Here is an 18569-nt window from a genome sequence, read left to right as displayed (position 1 = left end):
GTGGTCTGTGGCTGACTAAATTTGCAGATGATTGCAAATTAGAAGCTGTCATTGAATCTTACACTGACACAAATGTTCTCTAGGAGAGGCTGACACACAACTGGTGTCAGAGCCATGGACTAAAATTAAATGCCAAGAAATGCATAATAGTATCCTTTGGGAAGTCATCCATCCCTGGTAACTATCATATTGACAACACACCCCTTACAGTTGACCCAGTAGTCAGAGACTTAGGGACACACATAGGTAGTAATTTAACCTTTGACCATCATGTGACTACAATGGTGAGGAAATCATTCTGTGTTGTGCAGCTTATAAACAAAGGTATGGCATCTAAGTCCAAGGAAGTCATTGTTCTACTGTATTCGGCATTCATCAGACCTATCATTGAGTACAGTGCCACTTTGTTATGTACCTAACCAGGCATATCCAACAATTGGAATGTCCACAGAGGTTCCCCTCTAATAGAATACAGGGCATAAGTAAAATGTCCTATGCAGACCACCTCAAGGCCTATCCCTGTATTCTGTCTCCTATAGGCTTTTGAGGGAAATCTATGCCTGGCATACAGGATGTTGTCAGACTCCACTCTGATGGACTTCCTGCATATCCACAAAACAAACAGCACCAAAATTACCTATTCTAAAGACTTAAACATTGTCTGTGATATAAATAGGTCCTGCTGGAGAGAATAGGTATGTATCCAAGAGGCTACCACGTTTATGGAACAGGCTCCCCATCCATGTGAAGCAGAGTTCCTCCCTAACCCAGTTCAAGTGCACCGTGGACAATTGGATGGGAAAACGGAAATTCTTCCCTGGTTTGGCACCTATGTCTCTAATGGACACAGGTAACCTGTAAAGGGTTCATCTCCCAAACCCCTGCTGACACTTAGCAAGGGCATCAGTACTTGTCAGAGATTTGGGATGTATGGCTAAGCTTAAAAAGGCATTTGTGGTCATTAACCTAGTAAACACCTATGAACCTATACGTCACACACATGCTCCCAGCTTAAGGTGTAGAGCATAAAGGTGATGTACAGAAGTACATACCTCAGAACTATTTTGCCGCCAGTCTAAACGTCATCATTGATCGTTGGTCTGACTGCTCCATATGTGCTGGTTACCGAGACATGTTTCAGATAAGTGCTCCATTGGGGTTTCTTGTTATCAATTTTTACTTTTATTTTCGTGAGTTTACGTATCATTCAGAAAGGAAAAATAGTGTGGGAAGCAGATTCCCAATAAAGACCGTCACGAACAGGGTGTCTTCTGTTTGGGTGCTTCTCACGACCATACACAGTGTTCTCTCTGCCAAGCATTTATCCCTAAGACCTTATGTAGTTGTCTCGTCTCCTTGTCAGTTTACCTGGAAAACCAGCATCTTAAATTGTTGGTACAAGGTGCTATGGCAGAATCTTCCCATCCCAAAGGTCAGCCTCCTGCCAAGAAAAAGACCTCAAAACTTGTGTCTGATTCTGCTGCTGTCCCGCCTTCCCTGGATGTCTGTCTTGAGGCTGGTAAATGTCCACAGGATCGTCTGGCTGTTTTCTTGGATTCCTCTGCCAGGACCCTGTCAGAGGCTGGCATGGATCTGTCTTCTCGCACATCCTGTGAGGCTCTGCAAACATCCACTCCAGATGTTGAGGAGGAACCTCGGCTGATTATTTCAGAGGGAGTGAGCAGGATAATGTAAATCCTAGTTTTGGAGGAAATTCCTACTACGTTAGTTGAGTGTAGGCAAGGGCCTGATCCTCCTAGAGTTTTTAGGGCAGATGTCCCTCAAAAGAAAAAAGAAAAAACAAACATGCTTCCGCCTACTGCTACAGATCTCCAATGTGAATGGCAGGTTTTTACCCAGGGGTTGTTTAATGCTCCTCCTTGGACATCTACTCCACTTAAGAGGCCTGGAGAGTGGGAATCCTCTGATGAATATTTGGATTCTAGGGAAGAATCTTTGGTATATTGCTCTCAAATCCCTTCTCCTTTGGAATTTGGATCTGAGGATAAAGATTCTATAAGTTCAGACTCTCACTTGGAAGAACTCTCCTTTGAGGACACTATTTCTTATATGATGGAATATTGTAAATGAGAGTGTTCTTAGGTTTCTGATATTCAAAAGAGGTATTATGTACTCCTCCATATGGAGTCTCTTAAGCTCTCTGCTCTACCTCCAGTTTTGCCTGCTGTAGAATAGTGTGTGTGTGTGTGTGTGTGTGTGTGTGTGTGTGTGTGTGTGTGTGTGTGTGTGTGTGTGTGTGTGTGTGTGTGTGTTGTACCTGTAAAAAGCATTTCAAGGACAGCACATGCATATAAATAGCAAGCACGTGCTAGCTTCAGTGCCATTTTGAGAGTACAGCCTGAGAGTGAGTATGTATGAGTGTAATAGCTAGTTTGTTTACAAGTTTACCTAAGTTAAAGTTATTAAGCCTCAATCCTGATGTGTTTGTACATAATAAAGCTGCTTGAACAGAACCCACAAATGTTCATCTGTTTTATCCTAACCAGACGAGTGACACCTGCTCTTCTAGATAGCAGCTTCTGTGGCTCCTGATTCTCATCCTTCAGCCCCTAAGAAACCTGATAAATTTTTCAAGGTGCCTGATGATTACAAGTTCTTGTACAAATGTCCTTCTGCTGATTCTTCTGTTTGTCTCATCTGACAAACCTTCTAAAATTTTCCATCTATTAAACCACTTCTTTGACAAGGACAGTAGAGCTCTGGAATATTTAGGCAAAAAAGTATAAACTGCTGCCACCCTGATTTTTCAGTCTATTACTTACCAGACTCATATGACCAGGTATGTTTTAACCCTTCTTTCTCAAGCTTCTCAGGCAGTTTCTGACCTCCCTGATTCAGCAGGGAAGGTCTTGGCCCTTTTCTTACTGGCATCTACCTCTTAAGTGGCTCACCACTCTATTAAATGTAGTTATGATGCAACTCATGGCCCCGCTAGGGCTGCTACCTTTGGTTCTGTTTTGAAACATTATTCTTGGCTTCATCTCCAACCTCTGCCTTATAATATTGCGGCTAAATTGTTGGATGCTCTTTTTGATAAGACCCTTTTTGTTTCTGCTGCTGTTGAGCTTAAGTCCCTCCAGGATAAAGGCAAGGCTTCACAGAATTTGAAACATATTTTTCATTCTACTGTCCCTAAGTTCCAGAGGAATTATCCATCCAAATGTGCTTTTGTAGTCAGACAGCTTCACCTTCCTCCTAAAGGTAAGAAAGGTTCCAGGTGTATACCTCCTACATCTACTCAGACTCCTCCTTCTTAGAAGCTTCCTTTTCAAGACAAACCAGGTTCTATCTGACAGTTTATTCACTCTTTCCTTGGGTCAGATTATCTTACCCCTTCATCTTTCACTGTCCCTTCTCAATTGGTTAAGGGTCACTCAAGACTATTGGGTTTTGTCCATAATCCGCTAAGGATACTTCATGGTGTAGAAATCTCTTCCTCCTTTTCTGGGCTTCACTCAACCTCCTCAGGAACAGCTTCCTTTCTTTTCAGGGCCTTTTGGTTCAGGGTACCATTGGAATTGTGCCCTCTGTCCAGGAAGAGATTATTCCAGGATGTTTCTTGTTCCCAAGAAGGAAGGCACCTGGAGACCCATTATGGATCTTATTCAGCTCGACACCTTTCTGAAGGTCCCTTCCTTTCAGTTATTATCCTTTCAAATCCCGTACCCTCTTCTTCCCCATGCTTTCTTAGTATCACTGAACATCAAGGATGCTTATCTTCACATCTCAGTTCTTCCCCTTGTAAGAAAGTTTTTAAGTTTCTCTGTTTCTTCAATGCATTTTTGGTTCTGTACTTTGCCCTTTGGCCTTTCTACTGCCTCAAGGGTATTCGCCAAATGCTTCACTTCTGTCATTGACTTTTGCAGAATTAGAGGAGTTCAAATCTTTCCTTATCTGGATGACCTGCTTATTCAGGCGTCTTCCCCTCAGGGCTTGCTTCAGCACCTCCAGTTTCTGGTTTGTCTCTTACATGGCCTGGGGTTTACCATAAACCTTCAGAAATCAGTCATGGTTCCTTGTCAGGATCATGTTTTTTCAATTGTAGAATCCAGAGCATTCCCATGCTGGCATCCCTACCTCCACTCAATGCTCTATCTCTCTAATCACCTTTTTTTATATATTTTTTTTCTGTGGCTTCAGTCACAGCCAGGGTTTTTCTCAGGGTTCTAGGCTTCATGGCCTTCACCATTCCTTTGCTACGTCTAGCCAGACTCCATATGAGAAAACTACAATGGTTCCCAAAGTCAGTGTGGTTTGAACACTGTCATCCACTGGACTAGTTACTTTCTTTCCATATCTCAAACTTGAGCTTCAGTGGTAGATTCATCAACTTTCTCTCAACCCAGGAGTTCTTTTCGATCCCCAAACCCATCTCGGGAACTTTTTTCAGATGCCTTGGACAGGGGGTGGGGAGCTTCTTTCAGTTTTCTCAGAGTACAGGGTCCCTGGCCTCCTCATCAGAGGTCAGATCACATCAAGATAAAGGAGATAATGAGCTCTTCTTTTTAGCTCATCAGACTTTTAATTCCCTGTTTCTTCCAGGGCCTCTCAAAGTGTTCAGAGACAATGCCACAGTGATGTGATATATCAACAAGCAAGGGGGAAACAGTCCCTACATTCTTTGCAGACTTGCTCTTCAGGTCTGGGATCTAGCTGTCCAGTATCAAGTTGCTCTTCCAGCTGTTTACATTCCTTCAGAGCAGAATATGGTGGCAGATTCTTTGAGCAGCACCAGTACACAGGCTCATGAATGGATGTTTCACAGAGATGTTTTTCTGGACACTGTCCATTAGTGGGGGTACTCCACAGGTAGATATTTTTGCCTCCCTTTGAACAGACAGCTTCCTCCTTTCTGTGCCAGGGTACCAAATCCTCTGGCCTGGAAGGTAGATGCCTTATATTTTCCTTGTAAAGGGGTGTTTCTCATGCCTTTCCTTCCCTTTCTCTGATTCCAAGGGTCCTGCTCAAGATCAAGAAAAACTCCCCAGAATCTTGATAATGACTCCCTTTCAACCCATTCAACATTGGTTCCCCCTTCTTCTTCACTTAGCTAGGGGCAGTCACTACAAGTTACTTCACAAGGGTGGACCTTTTCACTCAGGACCAAGGGTCTGTGATCCATCCTTTCTTTTCAACTCTTCAAATGATGCTGTGGGTGGTAGCTTTTGATCCCTTTTAGGCACCTTTTTTGTGAGGATGTGCTTAGGGTTCTGCAGAAGGCTAGTAAACCCACAAACAGGAAATCATATTTGTTCAAAAGGAAGAGATTTTCTGTTTGGTGCCATTCTTGTAATCAGGATCCATTTTCTGTGGGGATCTCTCTGGTTCTCTTTTATTAATTTCTTCAAGTATTTTGGGTTTCTAATACCATGAAGGGAATGGACTCCATTCCTAAGTCAAAGTAAGATTAAATTTCATGAAATTCGTATTCTTTCAATCTTTGATGTTAGCCAGAAGTGCTTTTCTCAGATATGCCCATTAATGACTCCTGCAATTTGTACAGAGTTACATGTATTGGTAACCTATCTAAGTACGATTTTAAGTTCTTTTTTATAAGACCCATCGGTCCTTCTACTATTTTAGTTGTCTAGGTATCCTTCTCCTACAATTGCCCTCATTTCTGCCTGCAAATTCTGGTATTTTATGTCTTTGTGTCTCTCTGTATGTAAGATACTGTAGTCTCTTAGTGTAGCAATTTCAGTGAACAGTGATAATTTTGTCTTTTCATGGACTTACTATATCTGGTTTCCTCACATCTGTTTTTTGAACTGTTGGTAATGGATGATCCCATGTGATATAAACTTCATCATGTTCTATAATTCTTTGTGGCTCATGTTTCCAGTGTTTTTTAGCTACTTAATTATTATAATGTTTGCACAATCCCCAGTGCAACAGTCTTGCCCACATGATTGTCTTTCAGTATACAGTCCCTCTGTCATTAGTATATCACAACTAGCAACAAGATGTGCAACTGTTTCCAATTCTGTTTTACAAAACCTACCTTTGTCTGCTTCTCTCACATGTTCAATGGACTTTGTAAACCAACATGTATGTAGCCCACTATCTTGGGCTGCCAATATTAGCCTTTTGGTTTAAATTCACTTCTCCTTAACCATTCCTGGGTTCAGTCCTGATCAGTATGAGGTTGTTCCAAGACTTTTCTATACTTGCGAGTATATTTATGCATTTTCCACATTTCTTGCCTTCTCATCTGATTCTTCACCTTGTATTCTTTCTTTTGATTTTTGGCACATTCATTTGCTGCTTGATTTTTATATACTGCTGGTTTGATTTCCATTCCTGCTCGACACTGATATGCTTCTGCTAAACTGAGCAGGGAAGTCATCTTAGACTTATTCTCCTCATATTTTAAAACCTTCATTACATTTGGGTCTTGTGAGGTCAGCAGAAATGTTTGCAGTCTTATAACTGCAGATCTATACATGTAGTTAATTTCGAGGAGGCCCATACCTCCTTCAGAACAGGCAACATATATAGTCAGTATCCACGGATTTTTATAAATCATTTGATACATCCTTCTTTTCCTGTCTAACCTATCCAACACCTTTTGGGGCCACTCAGTCACTCCAAAACTGTAAGTTAGGACAGGAAGAGCAAATTGATTTATAGCTTCGACTTTGTAAGTAGATGTCAGTGCTGTTTTCAGTATTAATTTTAGTCTTCTAAAATATTCCTTACTAGGTTGTATTCACATTTGTTCATGTTTTATTGTTGATCCTTCATCATTTCCCAAATATTTATACACTCCCTCTTGCTCAAGTTCTTTTATATCACATTCCTGTCCCAAACTAATATTTTCTTGGTGCTCCAGCTTTACTGCTTTAAAGGCTGCTTTTGCACATTTATCAAGACCGAATGATATTCTTATACCATCTGAAAAAGTTTTGGCCACTTGCAGTTTTCAATTCCTTATTTGATGAACTGTACAGTTTTAAATCATCTACAAAAAGAAGCTAAGTTTTTATACTTGTTTTTTTAGGAGCCAAATTATATCAAAGGAATCCCCCTGCACGAAAGGCAGTTGCACGGCTCCAGTAATATGAAATCCAAAAGATGAGTCAAGGCTCCAGTAATATGAAATCCAAAAGATGAGCCAGCAAACTGTGAGACTGAAATAATGTTTATTCAATGAAAAAAAAAACGGTTTTGGCTGGTATACACCACAGCCTTCCTCAGCGTGACTGAAATTCATTGAAAGTAATCTTTTATAGATGTATTTTAATTGAATCAAACCCTGTGATAGGGTAATAAAAATTGTTCATTTAATCCAGGTGGGAATAAACCACCCAGTTTAACAATCCACTTATTTTCCTTTCTATCAAGAAAGGAATGCCATCCTGCTTTGTTGGATTTATTCCCTTTTATAATGTCTATAACCATGAAACTGAACTTGGCAGATAAATGTTTTGTAGAATGTTTAAATAAAGCACTACTTGATTTTTTTATTCCTCATGTCACTATTGTGTTCAGAAATTCTCATTCTAAGTGTCCGTGAAGTTTGACCTATGCAGTATCCTATTTACTTCTGTTATATCACATGAATCTCTTAACAGTCGTAATTTCTGTGTTCATTTGTTTTAACTTTTTGGGTTTTATTGACTTTCTTTAGTCTGTTTATTTCATCGACCTTAATATGTCTGTTCATCTCTATTAAACCAATCAACTCTTCTCTTACATAATTTTCCTCTAAAGTGAGGGCACATTCTTTGTTCTACATTTCCTGTGGGCATTCTGTAGAAAGTTCCACAGCGTCTTCTTGTGCCACATTCTCTTCATTTTCATACTATGTCATCCATTGTTCTTTCATATGGGAACTCACTGACCGATAACTCCATAACATTTTGTCAAAGTTGCCACAGTTTCTTCATTCCCTTGCTGTGTAACTCCAGATGAGCTTTTGTACTGGTTTCCTATGGAAGGCTCGAAAGTATCTTCATATGGCAACTGATCAGATGTTTCCTGCTCCAATGCTTTCTCCTTAATTTGGGCATACATTGCTCTGTACTGCTGTGATGTTATCAGAGTTGGATTTTCTGCACTAAATTGTTCACTTCACATGTAATCCATAACCTCAGTATCTGATGTTGTCCTTTTCATTCTTCCTCATCAATGAGTTTGGATCTGATCCTCAGATCTGACTCAGCTGCCTACACAAGACTTCGGATCCAGCTCTTGAGCTCCTCCCTCTACCCATAATGCTCTATTCTATCCCCAACACCTCAGATCTGTTTTGCCACCATCGCGGTTAGACGTAGGATCCACTCTCAAGCATAGTAAGCAGCTGTTTTCTTATAATTTTACAGTTATTCTTAAACTTTATTTTCTTAAAACTTGTATTTTTTTTTCTGTCCAATTCCCTCCTCTAGAGCTTTTCACTGGCGTTAAGATTACTTCTGTCTTTACGCTAACTTTTACTCAGCTTGAATAATCTTAGTACCATTGTTGGTACCTTCCTTCCCTTAACTTTTTTAGGTATTCTCTGATTTACCATAGTTCGTATTCCTTTTCCCCCTTCATTTCTTAAAACTGTTGCTTAAAAAACAAAACAAAACTGTTATTTAATTTCCTGTTTGTGGTGTTCTTGTTTCTGGCCATGGTGGTGCAGCGGTTAGTATTGTCGCTTCACAGCAAGAGGGTCTCCTGTTTGATTCTTGGCTGGAGTGCCTTCTGTGTGGAGTCTGCATGTCCTCCCCGCAGTCAAGTGATGTCTAAAGACATGCAGGTAGGTCTGTGCGTGAATGGGTGTGCCTTCTTTGAAGGTTAGGCGTCGGGCTGGCAACTCGTCACCGTAAAAATCCACTGCCAATCATTAGCAGACCCCTAACCAGGAAAAACCAAAATACTTTTAGTGCTGTTCTTGTTTCTCCATGTTTTTCTCCTTGACCATATCGGAGAAACCAACTGGCTTCAAAAAAATGTACTACTTGTGGGCATAAGATCCCAAACAATGATACCTACAAGAAGTGCATGTATTGCTAGTACCTGGGTATCTTGACAAGGCTTGTCCCATTTACACCACCTTTAATCCCAGGGTGTTATCAGACAGGCAAAGTAAATAATTTTAAAAGGGTTGCTTCCTGCTTCTTCTGGGGCTCAAATAACTCTCAAAAACACCCAAATCAGTTTCTTCAGAGAGGAAGAGATCTCCTTAGAAGTCCTCAAGGGCCCCAACCACCTCAGATCCAAAATCTCTTGGGCTGTCCAAAGCTTTCATTGGAACTGAAAGGTTTGTCTCATATTGTCATTTCATTTTCATCTTTGCCATCTACTTCATTTTTGGATCGTATGTCCTTGGATCTGAGATCTATTTCATTCCGCAGAAGCTGTACACCAGAGTACGCACTGAAACCTGTCACCTTCTCTGCCCACTCAGCTTTTTCAGACTCCAAAGAAACACTCTAGACCCTCATCCACAGTGTCTTCCAGATCTTGTAGGAGTTTGTTAGAGATGGATATGGATAAGATGATATGGAAGTTTCTCAGGGCTCATATCCAGATGGAGATCATGCCAGCTCCATCCCTCCTGGATCTGAGTGTCCACCTGTTAAAGCCATCCTCTCTCCTTCTCCAATCTGGCCAGTGGTTTTGGAGTCCCAGGATATGAGATCCCCAAGAGGTTCAGCGTCAGATCCAAAGAAAGCACCTTCTTCGACTCCGACAGTGTCCCTGACTGATTCTACTGTGATACTCTCAGATCAAAGTGGGTCTCAGATTCGAAGGTCAGTGCCAGGTCCGAGGTGTTGGGTTCAGCTCTGAATTTGTCAGATCTGTCCCTTCTTCTTGGAGCTTCAGCTCTGGACAGCTCAGATCCGATTCTCCCCTTGAGGCTTAGATCAAGGGAGGTTGGCCTTGACCTACCTTCCTTAGAGGTTTTGGCTGAGAGGAAGGGGGAGAGGTTTCCCTTGGTCCTTCGGCATTCAAGGTGGTAGAAAGGGCTTTCTCTCTTCACAGGGAACAGTCCTTTCTTGTCTGGGATCCTACCTATCTCCCATCTTTGATTCTGAACTGTGAACCCATCAAACCTATTCCACAGGGACAGCCAGTTCCAGGAAGTCTCCAGACAGTTCCTCTAGAGGAATGTCCCCCCTCTTCTGATACCTCTCCCAAACACCCCACGGAAGCAGTTTTATGGAAGAGGACATGTAAGAGGAGGCACATAGACTCACCCAAGGAATCTCTCACAGAAGACACCCATTTTGATGAGGGAGAAAGATCCCCCAGATTGCAACCTGATAACATCTCCTTTGGAGATATCCACGAGATCCTTAAACAGAATCCCAGTTCAGATCCCAATCTCCTGCTCCTTAAGAATCAGTGTTTCTGGAGGCTTTTCAGTTCTGGACCATCTACGTCTTGGTTGATCCCCTCCCCCAGTGGATGAACTGATTGACTTGGTTTCCCGCTGGGCTTGGAAGGAACTGGACAGGTTGAACCTATTCTCAAGCACCCAGACAAATTTCTCGTCCCTCCTGCTGATAGACCCCACTGGAGCAAGGGAGTCCCGGTTGATGCTTTGATGATGGCAGCAGCCACCAAGGAGTTTACTGAGCAGAGCTCTTCAATCCATCCACTGAACAAGGAGTCCAGAGTGATGGGCAAATTTGGAAAGTGAGTGTTTGCTCTGCTACATTCATGCTGAGGTTGTTAAACTACTTGGCACATTTCACTTGGCTACAGAGAGATTTGACTAAGAAGTTGTCAAACACACTCTTGGAGTTTGTGTCTGCCGAGGATTTCAAAAAGACTTCCTCTCAGCTGGCCACTCTGCTGTCCATTTCTAATGCATAGATGAGACTTATGTCCTATGCAGCAGAAGGTACCTCACGAGCAGCCAGTTCAGGCATAGCCATAAGGAGACATGCATGGATGCGGCTCTGCAGTTTTGGGGAACCCTTCAGGACATCCTTTGTCAGTGCCCCCTTTGATAGCACTCCCTTTTTCTGGCCATCAGTTAGATACGCATACCCACAACGAACAAGAGGGAAAGACTCTGCCATAGCAATCAGGTTTACTGCCCCTTGAAGGACCTCCTCTAGAAACCAACGCAGTGATAAGAAGATGCGGTTCTGAAAATCTCAGGGACCTTTCCAGGATTCGCATGGAGATAATTCTTCTGGAGGCAGAGAAGGAAATTTTAATGGAAGACACACTAGAGGCAAATGGGGCCTGCAGAACTCTGGCTTCAGAGATTCTTTTTCCAAGAGGCCCTATCAACACTTCTGAAGAGCTGCCCAATTATATCCATAGGTTACTATGTACCATTTTCCCTTTCTCTTATCCAAAAGAGGAAACTTCCCAATGTTCCACCTAGTCAGAGGAAAGATTCAGCACATGAAATACAAAAGTTGCTAAAGAAGAGAGTCATCCAGGAGGTCCCACCTGACCAGATAGGATTCGGAACTTACTCATGCTTCTTTTTAATGCTAAAGAATACAATGGCCCTAATACCCATTTCAGATCTAAGCAAGTTGAACCAGTATGTAAAGAAGATAGAGTTCCACATGATCACGGTTCAGTCTATCCTGCCTCTTCTGTGCAAGGATGATTGGATGTGTTATATAGATTATGTACTATCACATAAAATTAGACAGGCGATCCAGGAGGCAGCTGCGCTTTCAGTTGAGAGCCAGTCATTACCAGTTCAGAGCAGTGCCTTTGGACTCACCACAGTCCCCAGGGTGTTTACCAAATGCATGGCAGTTGTGGTAGCTCACTTGAGACTCAAGGGATTCCAAGTGTTTCCATATCTTGACAATTGGCTTCTCACTGCCCCATCCAAGCATCAACTTTTACAATCCAGAGACTACTTGATCCAGGTTTCCAACACTTTAGGCATCTCAGTAAGTTATGCCAGGTCAAACCTAGTCCCTGTATAGACCCTGGAGTTCAAAGGGACACTTTTGAATACCACAACTCAGGTGGCATCCTTACCTCTCCATCACATCTTATCTTTGAGACATCAGGTTCGGTCTGTTCTCTCACCCATTTCCTCCAGCAAGATTAGTACTACAAGCTCTGGGGTCGATGTCAGTTGCCATACTTCTGGTCCCTCCTATCACAATTTTGTATGCAAATTCTTCACTGGACCAAGGCAGTACAATTCAGCCCTGTTTTTGTCCCGTAAGACTCGCTCCAGTCTGCAAACAGTATATTCATTGGTGGATTTAATCTGGAAATCATTTTCTAGGTAGACCATTTGTTCTTCCTCCCCCAGTTGCCACAGTCACCACAGACACTTCCCAACTGGGGTGGGGGAATTTCTTGGGAAAGATGGTCCAAGGCATGTGAGCCTAAATTGCATGTCAACATTCTAGAGATGAGGGCAGTCTTCCTAGCATTGCAAGCATTTCAAGACATTCTCGTTGTGGGGATTATTGCAGTCCATACAGACAGCATGTCAGTAGTCTGGTACATCAACAAACAAGAAGCCTGATCTTATCCACGATTCAGAGAGGCCATGAAGGTTTGGGAGTAGACAATCTCTTCAGACTGCTTTCTCTCTGCAAAGCACATCCCGGGGGAAACCACCATGCTAGCAGACAGGCTCAGCAGATCTATTCTGATGCCCCATGAGTGGTCTGTCAACCAATCTGTAGCAGATATGATCTTCAGCCACTGGGGCCATCCTTGCTGTGACCTGTTTGCCTTATCCCTCAACAATAAGTGCAGCAAGTAGGAGTCACTGAGAGATGCTCTGATTCACGATTGGCCTTTGGGCCTCCTGTATGCCTACCCTCCTCTCCATCTGATCTCCAAGTTCTTACAGAGAGAAAGCAGGCTGTTCAGTCTTCCTCATTGCCCTCTTCTGACCTCACCAGGTGTGGTTCCCCTTCCTACGGTCGCACTTGAGATATCAACCATGGATACTGGAACCCACTCAGGATCTCCTGTCTCATCCATTGAGAAATCAGCACCCCAGTCTCCATGCCCTCAAGCTAACCACATTAGTTTTTCCACATCCAGTAGCAGTTATAGTCCAGGCTTTCTTCCCCAGTTTGTGAGATTATCTTGGCCTCCGAGAAGGCTTCCACCAAGAAAGTCTACAGAAGCAAATGAAAGAGATTTTCTGTTTGGGCTTCCAACCAGAATATTGATACTTTTTCAGTACAAATTTAGGCCAGGGCCGTTCTTTTCTTTTTAACAACTCTTTGTAAAGAAGGAGGTAGTTTTTCTACAATTAAGCTTCGGCTGGCACCGATTTCTAATTTCCATTCTGGAAAAGAATAATTTTCTCTGACTTTGTCCAGATTGTGTAGAGCCTTCATGAAGGGTATCTTTCTCCTCAGACCCCCAATAAAGGATCCTTCTCATCCTTGGGACCTTACTGTGGTCCTTCAGGAATGAACTTGGAAACCCTTTGAACTGGCAGACAAATGCAATGTGAAGTTTCTTTCTTGGAAAATGAGCTTCTTAGTAGCTGTCACTTAGGCAAAAAGAATTTCTGAGCTCCAAGGCCTATCAGCGAAGGCTCCTAACATTATTTTTTTTATAAGGACAGGGTGTCTCTATGGACCAGCCCTTCCTTCCTAAAGGGGGCCACATAAAGTAACATTAATCATTCCATACAATTACCAGTCTTCTTTCCAAAATTTACAAATAAGGGAGAATACATCCTTCATCTCCTTGATGTGCACAGATAATTACATTTTATTTTCACAGGACAAAGCAGTTCAGGAAGTCCAATCAGCTGTTTGTATACTTTTCTCCTAACCCCATGTGTCAGGGAGTATCCAAAATTACACTAGCCAAATGGATTACTGATTGCATTTCATTGGTTTATTCTCAGAAAGGACTAGATTTGCCATGACCCCCTCAAGCTCGCTCCATTCAGTCTACGGCTACGTCATCTGATTTTTGGTCAAGAACTTCCATTGATGATATTTGTGCTGTAGCCACTTGGTCAAGACTCATAATTTTGTTACACATTGCAAATTAGACATTATTTCCAAAAGCATAGCTTATTTTGGTTCTACAGTGCTCTGGCATATCCTTAAATGAGGGCCTTCCAAGGGCTAAATAGATGAGGACTCTGTCCCATTGGTGAGGAAGAAAGGAAAGGATAATATCAGATTTAAAAATGATGTACTCACCATAACTTGGCATATGTGTTGTCCATTTTCGTTCATCACCTTCCCTTCCATTCACCCCCAATCCGTGTCACTAAAAGTATCTGTTAGACTGTATTGGAACCATTCAGTTCCAGGTTTGACTTTTCTTATGTTTATATCTATCTTTATTATAAAGTGTGAGATTAGGCAGCAAACTCGATCTGAAGTGTTGGGGATAGAATAGAGCATTATGGGTAGAGAGAGGAGCTTGAGAGCTGGATCCAAAGTCTTGTGAATGTGACCAAATTGGATCTGAGCCCATTGGTGAGGAAGAATGAAAATGGACAAAACAGATCCCAAGTTATGGCGAGTACATAACTTATAATTCTGTGTCTTTAATTTATCCATAACTAATCCTCTTTCCTACTTTTCCTCTTTGTTTTCTTATTTTTTGTACTGTAAAATTTCCCATATCTGGATGACTTTGCCCATATTTCTCTTCAAATATCTTTGGTGCTGCTTTTTTGTAATTAATTAGATTTGCTTTCTCCTTTGCATAAATTTCCCATGTCCGTATTTCTTTTTTAGATATCTGCTGCTCCTCCTGTTTCTTCTAATGTGGGGAACTCGTTCCATCATGCTGTGATATAACCTATGTTAAACTTTCTATACTAAATCCTTCACTTCGCAGGTATTCTGGAACTTCAACTATTTTTTTTTTTTTACTTCTACTGTACTAATCTTGTCTTCTGTGTTTCCTCTTTGTGATATTATTTTTTGTATTGTGAAATTTTCCATGTTTGGATGCCTTTGCCTGTATTTCTCTTCAAATATCTTTGGGGCTTTTTTTTTTGTGTTGGTTAATTTGACTTTCTCTTTTGCATAAATATTGCACCATATCAGATCTCTTTCTTTCCCATGTCCATGTTTCTTTTTTATACCTTTTCAAACATATCTAGATTTTGTTCTTTTATACTTTTACATTTCCTCAGTTGCTTCTTTTTCCAAACAGCCCAAGGTTTCTTGGTCTATATAATGTTTTTCATAAATCTGTTGTATTAATGAACACACTTTTTTATTTGAAGTTAACGTTTTTTCTTGTACAAGTATTTTCCTTTCCTCTCAATCTTTTTGTATATCTTCTGTCTGGAAATTCTAGGCTTCTTGCGTAATAGTAACAATACGTAATTTCTTTCTTATTCTCAATCGTCCACTCTGTCATCTTTCTGTCTTTTTTTTGGCCCATCATTTTTTGTGATTTGTATGGACTTCTACTTCCTTCTACCGTCCTCCACCTGTGCCTGGCCTAGTCCCATTGTAGGAATGTTTCTGTGTCTTGAGGATTCTACCCTTTCATTTTTTACAGTCCTAGCACCAGTGAGCCTACCAGGATTGAGCACTTTTTTATCCTGGGTGTTGTGCACCCATCTGTCTTTTTTATTTTTTTAACTTACTTCTGCCCATGATACATGCTATATAAAATGCAGTCTGTATATTAGTGTCATCTTGTTGAGATTTTGTGAAAAACAGGGTCCACCTCATGAAGGTACTCACTAAGACTTGAGGATGAATTAATTTCCTGTAATACTACTCTCCTTTGCTTGCCAATTTGTCATCTAAGTTTTTTCATAGGAACAGGGTTCTCTTTGTATTAATCCTTCTTCTACTCCCAAAGTGGTTAATGAGTTGTCTCTGAATCAGTGTATTAATTTAATTCATGTTTTCCTTCTCTACAGCCTGCTGGTGAGATGGTTCTTCACATTTAAGATTTAAATAAATAGCTCAGATTTTATTTGGATAAGACTAAGTTCTTTCACAAATCTGAGCAACTTTTTGTTTCCTTTCGTCTCCTATCACTAGGTTTGGCTGTTTCTAAGAAAATCATATCCTGGATCTCTAAGGCCATTTCTTTTTTTGTTATTCCTTTCATGTTAAATTCTTTCTACCTCTGTAAAGAATCATTCTACTAGTGCTGTTGCTTCCTCTGGTGTTTTTTCCAAGGATTTTTGTACCCCAAACAGAATCCAAAGGATTTTACCTTGGGTAGATTGCAAATATTGGAGGTATGATGGGGAAGAAAGAGGTAATTGGAAACATATTTCTGGAGTTGCAGTGAACAGCTTCTCCAAAATACGATAAAACTTGACCAAATACAAAAATAGCAGCCCAGACTGAAAAATTAACTATCTTTATTACGATTCTGGTACCTCTGCCTTCGCCTTCAAATGGAATAACTAACAATCTCAGAAACAAGTCTATATATACCACCAATAACTTCATTAATTAACATCAATTAATCAATCAACATTTTTTCAAAAGATTTTTTTAAAGCCATAAAACTCCATTATTGCAAAATAACTAAATTCTTATACTTACATCAAATATTTATATACAATTCATACATTAACTATCTTATGAAAATTCATAACATCCATTATACATATATTTACACTTCTAAATTCATTCCATTTGGATACATAGTATTGAAGTTAATAATATATTTAAATTCCATGTCTCTTAACCTCCTTTGGAAACTATGCTCCACCCCCCACGGGCCATATATAGACTTGTTTCTGAGATTGTTAGTTATTCCATTTGAAGGCGAAGGCCGAGGTACCAGAATCGTAATAAAGATACTTAATTTTTCAGTCTGGGCTGCTATTTTTGAATTTGGTCAAGTTTTATCATACTTTCAAAATTACCTGCAGACTACTCTGTCAGAAATACTGGGTGAGCAAATTGTTTTAACTAAGGAAATGATTTGTTTATCTGCAGTACCACACCTGAATTGCCTTGACATAGTAAGGCCTTCCTTAGTTTAATTCTTATTACTGCCAAAAAAACAATTACTAGAAAATGGAAATCAGACTCTAAACTAACCACATTAGAAGCAATGGATATAGTAATGGAGATAAAAGAACTGGAAGTGAGATCTTTAGAAAAGGGTAGGAGCAAATTACATAGAAAAAAATGGGAATTGTGTCGACGATAGTTGTAGTATAATGTTTTAGAAGACGAAGGATGTTTAAGGAAAGATAGGAATTGAAGGAGATATGTAATGCTTGATTGACAGTGACTGTACAGAAAATTGTATGGGATGTATAATGTTTGCAACTGAAAAAATGTCCATATGATTTTTCGGTTTACCTTTGAAAGGTTGAAAATCAACCTACCGAATGGCCGTTTGTGCGAACTGGAACGACGAAAATCGAAGTTCGAAAATCAGCAAATCGAAAACCAGATTAGCTGATTTTCGAACTTCAATTCAAATACAAAGCATAATGCAGGGGGGCTATTCCCCCCTGCAACCCCCACAACCCCCCTACTTTATTATTCTAACTCCGAGGTCGCACTACAGTGGAGAAGAGGTCCACTTCCCGATCCCCACTGTAGTGCACCTCGAACCAAAAATGTTTAATCTGCAATGAGCGAATGTTACTGTGCATTCGCTCATTGCACATTCGATGTATTCTGTTTTCGGCTTTCCAAAAACTTGAAAAAGTCCTTTCGGACTTTTGAATTTCATCCATGTGCATTACGCACATGTAAAGGTAAACCGATTTTTCATTTTTATAAATCCATGATTGCCTATGTTCCAAGAGATAATTCAGTAACAATGCTTTTGTTACAAAAATTGCTATTATGCAACTGTTTTTTTTTTTTTTTTAAAAGTCGTGCATATTATCCAGGTAATCCCTTATTTTCTCTTTAGCACTCTGCAGTTGTGCCTCCTCTTGTTCTTTGAGATTCCCATAATTTTGCAATATTTTAACCTTTGTTAGTCCTTTTAAATAATTCTTTTGTTAGTATGGAAGTTAATACAAAATGTAACATTTCAAATTAAGAAGATCAAGTAAGTAAATGATGAGTAAAGAGCAAAGGCTAGAAGAAAATAATAAAATGCCTTAAATTTAATGAATGTAGATTAAATGATGGTTTTAAAGTTAAGTAAACATTAAAAACATTGTTAATAAACTAAACTATAGTAGATATGAAGCTGTGATATTCAAAGGAAAATGGTAGAAAAACCTTGTTTACTCCTCTAATTTTTTTTAAAAGGGACTGTTTTATTAGTAGATAAAGTTATGTTTAATTATGAATTGAACCAAAGAAACTGAATTTTTAATTTATCATATTAGGTTAAAACTGAAGGAAAAAATTCTGAGAATTATTGAAAAAAATAATAAAAATAAAAAAATAGAATTATCCTAAATATTTATAGCACTTTTGCATGATTGTTAACAGACGAATGGATGGGAAATTTGATATTTCATCCTGGTTTTGAGGAATCAAAATTCCTTGATAGCTTTTGGGCCTGAATGCGATTAATTGAACTTACTAACTTAATGAACAGGAGTGGGAATGTAAAGCCCACTTTATCAAAACTAAGTAAACTCATTTTAAAGCTGGATATAAAAATAAATGGTAATTAGAATTTTAACAATATAATCTAAAGGCTATATACAGCAAAGCAACAAA

General features: G+C 40.1%; 1 protein-coding gene across 1 annotated transcript in view; it reads left to right on the top strand.

Moving 5' to 3' along the window:
- MSTO1 (misato mitochondrial distribution and morphology regulator 1) overlaps positions 1-18569 on the top strand; it is a gene marked incomplete in the record, with an annotated part of 1162028 nt that overhangs the window by 1011612 nt on the left and 131847 nt on the right.

Source organism: Protopterus annectens, chromosome 8.part0 (genome assembly GCF_019279795.1).
Source record: "Protopterus annectens isolate FY-2018-M chromosome 8.part0, PAN1.0, whole genome shotgun sequence".
Classification (NCBI taxonomy): domain Eukaryota; kingdom Metazoa; phylum Chordata; order Ceratodontiformes; family Protopteridae; genus Protopterus; species Protopterus annectens.
This window is presented reverse-complemented; position numbering and strand designations above follow the sequence as displayed.